Here is a 7565-nt window from a genome sequence, read left to right as displayed (position 1 = left end):
CGGGGGGGGGGGGGTCTACCTGGGAACTAGGTGGGGGGTGAGGGGGGTGCATGGGGCACATGCAGCACAGCTTGCTCAGTCGGCAACTGTCCCTCCAGCGCTCCATGTGGGGCCAAGCCAAATCTTCCAAAAGATTACAGAAGGAAGCCCCAAATTCTAGAAACAATCAATTAATCAATATCTATCTATCTATCTATATCAGGGGTAGGCAACGTTTTTTGGCCGGAGTGCCAAAAAAACCACAACGTCTACCTTGGAAGGTGCCGGAGTGCCAACATGACAGAGCCTGGAGCAGCTGTTTGCAGCCTCCTGGCTGCAGCCGGCCCATGGAGCCCAGTCTGCTTGCAGCAGGGCTTGCAGCCTCCCAACAACCTGCTGGGAGCAGCCTGGGTCCTGTCGCTGGCAGCAGCTGCTGGCGGTGGTGTGCCACGCAAAATGGCCTTGTGTGCCATGCTCAGCATGCATGCCGGGGGTTGCTTACCCCTGATCTATATATAGAGATATATCTATATAGATATAGATAGCCATTCATCCAAATATAATTCTAGAATACTAGAATGAACAGCTGTGATATAAAGGAAGACAGTTGTTGGAAAGTTAATGAATTTACTCAAACTACAAAAAAAGAATAAAAAATCCATGTACTAACTTTGTACTAACTGTACCAACTAACTGGATTTTGATAAGCCATGTGCTATAGCCTGGTAGAGGTATGTATACCAGCACAGAAATGAAAAAAAATGAAAGCTCTCAATCTTTAAACACTTTCTGTAACTTAGGAGTGTTATAGCCTAGATGGTACAAAATGTTATGCACTGATTTAACACTCTCCAAAGTAATCAAGATTTGTGGTAGAGTGTCCAAAATATAAATCCTAAGGAAAAAAAAAAAATCAGACACCAAGGGGTCACTTACCTTCTTAGCTTTACCTTGTGCTACCTCAAAGCAAGTAAACCATGCTTTAGATGTAGAATACTTGGAGAACAGTCATCACTAATTGAAAGTTCAATGTATAGATTCAACACCTGCAAAAAGGATCTTGACTGTATGAACCTTCTACAATGTACAGCTTCAATTGTTGCATACAATTCCAGATAGCTAACCATTAACAACCTAAAAATCCTTTGAAATGTAATGGCCAGGGAAGCCAAAGGGGATCTTTTTCCTAAAACAGAGTTTTAAATAAAACTTTAAAGAAACAAACAAGAAAAGGATACTTTTAACTAGGACTAATTTCCAACCAGGCATTACGTAATTGTGAGCTTTAGGGTTTGTGGCACTGTGGGGGGTGAGGAGAGGAGGAGTAGGCTTCCTTAGCAATAAGTATATTCTGTCAATATACTTTAATTATATTGTATTGTATTTGAACTTGTATTTGTGTCTTTGCTTTTTAGATTCAACATATGTTGAATCCAGGAAAAGGAAAAGTGGAAACAACAGCTAGATCTATCCAGCACGTGCATCTAGATTACCAGGGGTTAACCTTTTTGGCAGGTGTGCCACAAGATACGCCCCGGGACCTCCCCGAGTGCTTCACTGACCCCCTTTTCCCCTGCACAATCTGCTGCTCTGCTTTCTACTCCCTGGCCTGTACTCTCCGCCCAATTTGCTGCTCCATTTTCTTCTTGCTGACTTACCTGCCACTGTTCTCCCTGTTCCCTCCTCTTTCTGCCATGTGCCACACAGAGAACGTGTCTGTCACTTTTGGCACATGTGCTCCTAGTTGGCTACCCCTGCCCTAGAGGTTTTGAATTGCCCCAGAAATTTTCCATTGCCTTGGAAATGGGATGTGTGTGTTGGAGGCCAGGGAAGGAAGGAGAATCAAATCATCCCCAAACTAAATTAATTCAGAGTAGATATATACATAAACTCTTCTCAGCATGCTGGTGTGAAGCGGCTGTTAATTCAATTACATACTCTGATCCCTGCGTGAGACATAGCAGTCTCCTTGAGTTACCGGCAGCTTCTCTCCCTGACACCAATCTCCTTGTTCCGCTTTTGCTGCACTGTCTTAGACAGTTAAATTGAGGTCCCATTATTTTGGGCATTTATACTCTGTTAAAAATCATGGTTTATTCTTAATCCCTGAACAGGTTCCTTGGCTTTGGCCCAAAGGGAGGTGGGTGGTAAGAAGAACTTGGTTGGAATTTGATTATCTCTACTAAATGCAAGAATGCCAGAGTTGTTACAAGAGAGGTGGCCAGAGTTGTTCCAATGAGTTCTTGGTGTCTCTTTTTTCTAGGATTAGTTATTACTATGAAAGAATAGCTGATCTATCTATAGGAGAGGAAGTTTAAATTGCCTCCTACCCTAGTCAAAGAACTTAAACACGTTGAATTTTCAGTATACAAGCCACCCCTGAATGAGGCCTCACCTCCAGTTCTTTTATTCCAGTGACGACTAGACCATCTGCAGTTCTAACCTAAGTTAACAGGTAAAGGTAAACACACAGCTCCTAAGTACAGTATCACAACCTCCTAATTTATGTTAAAAGTAGCCTATAATTCCCTCCCTGCCACCAGGTTTTAACCTTGTGTTAGCTAAGGTGGTTTAACTACCTTCCATCATAGTCAAGCCACATTACCATACTGACATGTTTAGGAATAAGTACGTTAAGTGCTTTTGCAGGACTGAAACAGAAAATGTAGTGGTCTGCAGGAGGATCAAACCCTCTGAGATCCACTCAAATTCCCACTGAGATCAAAGGAAGGACATATGTTGACTGTAAAGGGAGTCACAAGAGGTCTTCAATGAGGGGCTCCTAACCTTTCAGAAGGCAGATTAAGATTTCTATAGATGATTTCCTGGGAATCAGAGTGAATTAACTTTCCAAGCATCATCACCACCACTTAGGTTCACATAAGATCATGCTCTCTCTCTGTTTTATTTAGTTAATCTATAAAGGTGCATATCTACCCTGCCTTCCAACTGACTTCAGACTAACATGGCTATCTATCTCACTCTGCTCATGATAAATAAGTGCCACATGTTAGCTGTGTCTTGCAAATTCAAGCATTCCCTCATAATTAGTTTCATACAATGGTGTTGACAGTCATACAAATATTTGAGCAGATCAACAATTATTTTAAAGTCTCTTGCCTGTCAGAGGCATAGACAATCCCATTGTTCACAGTTTAAAAGAAAGACACTCATTTACAGTCCCTGTTATTTAACATTCTCCCTCACTCAAGTGGCATCTTACTTGTCTCCTCACTAAAATTATCCCCATTTTTTGAGGTCTCCTTCCATTCAGTTGCATCTCTGCACTGCTAATTGTGCTCCGATTCATACTTTCTATATGAACTCCCTGGAGAAATGCACAGTAGCACCAATAAGCATAAAACACAAATGTGCAACGGGCAAGATGCTATATGCAGGTATTGGCAACATTTTGCAGCTTTAGTAGAGCCTAGCTCTGAGTTGAAGCCACAGTTACTACTTCTCCCGACTGCCCAGGCAAAGCCCCTTAAATGCCACAGAAGCTCACCTGGCTCTGCAAGCTGGATAAAATGATGCTCCCAGCTGGATCTAGTCCAAGGGCTGACTCCTACTGTATACTCACAAATATGTGCCATTCCCAGGTTTTCAAGTTGCCTACCCATTATGGCTAGGGACAGAAGATACACACAAACCAGTTTAAGTCATCAGAAACTGGTTTAAACCTGTAACAGAACAGAAGTTCAGTACAAATAAACTAATTTTAAAAGGTCTGAAACTGGTTTAAGATAAACCTGGTTGGATGTAGTATCAGACCTAACTGATTTGGTTCAAACCAGTTTATGAAACTTCCGTCCCAGACCCCTTCCTTGTTCAAGTTAAATCACAGTTCCCCAGCATGCCAGCATGCTTTCTAGCCTTCGGCTGGGCTGTGCTATCTGCTCCAGCAGGGAAGGACTGTGGGGGATAGGGAGGGGTGGCAGGGACTGCCACCCTCCCAGCAAACCTCAGCTGGGGTATGGGGCTAGGAAGAGGGGATTAAAATCCACCCCCCCACAAGTACAGAGCTGCCCCTACCCTGCTAAAAACTTACTGCTGGCTCCGACTGTGGACTACAAATCCCAGAGGCACCTGGAAGCAGGAAGAGGAAGTGATAAGTAACCCTGCAGAATCCTACTGTTGTGATTCTGGACCGCAAATCCCAGAGAACTCAGGGACAGGAGGAAGAGGAAATGAACAGAAAGCCCATTCTGGCTATGTGCCAGAGCGCCGTGCTGTAGCACTTCCCCCACCAGCTTCTGGCCCGAGCCACTGCAGGCATGGGGCTGCATTCCCTGAATCAACAGTGAATGCCTGTCTAGTTGTTTCTCTGTTTAATCTCTGCAGTTTAGATTAACTTCCAAAGACTGAATCGATTCATCCATGGACTTTTTGATTGTCTGTACATAGCCTCCTGGTCTTCCTTTACAAAGCACAGAGCATATGGGTTAGTTATGCCTCCTCCTTCACTCGCCTCAGAGACAGGTAGCACAGTGGAAAAGAGCAGAACCCTCTTGGGATAGGCAGAGGTCTGCTTGCTATGTACCATCTAAGAAGACTTGCACTGCAAAGAAACAGTGTTCTGCTCTCACAGGACTCAGCAGCTATGCCTGCTTGTTACTTCCTGCCACCACACAATTCAATTCCTATGCAAAGGAGAAAGGTATCTGTCAGCAGCTGGGTACCAGGATTAGCTGAACACAGGAAGATAAGGTATTATGAATAAATTATATATTTTGATTGAAATCTCACTCTTCTACCTCCATCATGATGCAAACACAACTTTCTATCCTGAACCATACTAAGCATGCCTTCTCTGCAACAATGGAAATCCACTGCAGTTAGATGTCCTATGGGTACCTTGAGAATGATTCAGACGTTGGCCATAATTCCCAGGATGCTTCCAGCAACCCTCACCATGTACTTCTGACTTAACGTGCCACATAGCAAGCTGGGCCTCAACCACAAGTCAATGTGCGAATGCAAACTGAAGCCAATGGTCTAACCAGAGTTGGGCAACTGCCCTGGGTGCCAACTTGTGGGGGAAACTAGATAGTTTAAAAACAATGGCTGCTAGGGCTGCGCAAAATTTCACTGGCTGTTTCGATCCAACACTTTTTCCGACTCATTTCGAGCTCGAAACAGCGAAATCGAATTGAAACAAAGGGCTTCAAAACAGCCTAGAAACAAAATGAGGCTAGTGGAAACGTTTTGAACTAAAGCAGAGTTCCTACTCCCTCTAAAATGTAATTTCTCCATTTCCCAAAGAGACACATTTTTTTCCCCTGAAAGTAACCTTTTCAGAGCACAAACCAGAAACTGTGAATACCATAAGAGTTGAGACAAGGCAAAACAACAGTTACAAAAGCTTCCCAGATGATAGCAATTTTTACTTAAAAATTAAAAATGCAAAAGTAAAGAGCACTTCCTGAGCCTAGCTGTACAGGTTATAGAGTGCCCCAGGTATTGTTCTGCAATGAATGAAAATATCATCTACTCTGGGAAAACACCAGTGCCATGAGCCTGCAAACCACCTCTTTGTTCTCCCCTCAGCAGGCCCGCTTGGCTTGGATCCACAAACAAGAGAGCTCCGAATGCCTTAACAAGCCTAGCCCACACTGTGCTCAGTGGACTCTATTTCAGCAAGGCTAAAATGCTTCTTAACTGATATTTAATCTGAAATCTGGTGGTGCCTGCATGGATACATACTTGCTGAACAATTCAAGAACCGCTGCTCCACAAGTGCACCAAAGCCTAGGTTACTTCCAAAAATGATATGCTTTACAGACACATATCTAGAAGACACTGTAACAACTGAAAGGGTTTAAAAATCAACCTAGTGTCCATGTAAGGTCTTAATACAACTCCACGCAGTTAGCCTGGATGCACTACACATACTAAAGTAAAATTCCCTGCCACCCCTCCCTATCCCCCACAATCCTTCCCTGCTGGAGCAGATAGCACAGCCCAGCCGAAGGCTAGAAAGCATGCTATTTACAATAGTAAATTGTACAATAGTACATCCCAATTTACTAAGATTTTCATATGTCTATGTTTTCCGACTTCTGCAAAAAGTGTGTGTGTATATATATTCCATGTTTCAGGGGCATAGGTTGTAGCCGTATTGGTCTAAGAACACAGGCAGACAAGGTTCATTGGTTAAATCTGGTATCTTTTATATTTAAGTTGGTCTAATAAAAGATTCACTCAAAGAACCTTGTCTGCCTATCTATATATATTATATTTATTAGCTCTTACTTTTTAAAGTTACATTTTTGGGCATTCTTTTTTTTTTTAAAGAAATATCCCAACATCCATTCTAATTCTAGTTTCCTTCAGCCGTACTTTGTTGGGATAAAGAAAACCTATCCATTCTCACGCAGCATCTTCCCCTGGGAAAGCCACTTTAACATTCTTTGCTTTTATGTGATAACAGGTAAAGAAATCATGTTGATAGCATATCCCTTCCCTAATCAGACATTAGCCAGTCCTTATCTTCCTCATCTTAATAGAATCGGAGGACTTGCAAACTGGGTTTGAAGTTCCTGCAGTGCAAAGATAAATTGTCTTTTCATAAATAAAATTGGTTACATTAAGTATGTCAACTGAAGCAGGCACTAAAGGTAGTGAAACATCACTTTGCCTTTACAAAGTTCAACCAAAGAAAGCGATGAACCTAAGACAAAAAAATGAAGCAATCAGCTTCCAATTGCAAACAAGCAATTTTAATGTTAAGCTTTATCTAGTGCCTTAATAGTGTATTAGACAAAGGTTCTTTACCCGAGGATGGGGTGCGCGTACATAGAAAGGAGGATGGGAAAGGAGAAGATGCAAAGCAACATCATAGTGGGAGTTTAAAAACAGAGTCAAGAGTGCTAAACAAATCAGCACTGCATAATTACTCTTCAGCCTAAAAGAGGAGCTCTTTGAATTAGAGCTAAAGTGCTAATTTGTACAGGCATGTCCCCACTGTTGATAAGACTTCACTGACTAATCTCCAAATAGATACTGGTAGCAGGAGCTGTAGCAGGGAGCCTGAAAGGGCTACATTAGTGTTGGGCTAATCTACATGTAGAAGAAGTCAATGGTCATAATCATTCTGGAATGAGAGTGTCCCCATGGGGAGCTCTAATGTTTTAAAGTCACACCCAACCCCATGCTGGAACAACTTCCTCCCCATCAGACAATATGCCTATGCTTAAATCTGATAAACTGCTGCTGCTTCTTTTTTTTTGGAGGGGGGCAGATGGGAAAGGGGAGAAAGAAACCGATTAATTAAATGGAGCATTAACTCCAGTGCAGTGGTATATTCATGACATGTGACTTTGGATATGAACCCTGTAGTCCAGATCCAGCCTGGAGGGGTGGGAGTGGCTGAGAAAATTTGATACCCCTGGCCCATATGATTCTTTAAATAAATAAAACACCTGATTTCCTGTGACCCAGACCACGATGTTTGAATGATTGTGGTTCTAGTTCTACTCATGCTGTACACATTATATGGTCTGTACTGCACCAAGCATCAAACTGCATGTCAGAACTGCTCAAATCATTCAAGTGCAGCCTATCTTTAGGATTTCTGGTCCTTA

General features: G+C 42.6%; 1 protein-coding gene across 6 annotated transcripts in view; it reads right to left on the bottom strand.

Annotated features, from left to right (window-relative positions):
- SH3BP4 (SH3 domain binding protein 4) overlaps positions 1-7565 on the bottom strand; it is a 188245-nt gene that overhangs the window by 38447 nt on the left and 142233 nt on the right. The gene's annotated exons all lie outside the window — the stretch shown is intronic.

Source organism: Alligator sinensis, unplaced genomic scaffold (assembly GCF_000455745.1).
Source record: "Alligator sinensis unplaced genomic scaffold, ASM45574v1 scaffold233_2, whole genome shotgun sequence".
Taxonomy (NCBI): domain Eukaryota; kingdom Metazoa; phylum Chordata; order Crocodylia; family Alligatoridae; genus Alligator; species Alligator sinensis.
The sequence above is the reverse complement of the archived record's forward strand: the minus strand, read 5'-3'. Positions and strand labels throughout refer to the sequence as shown.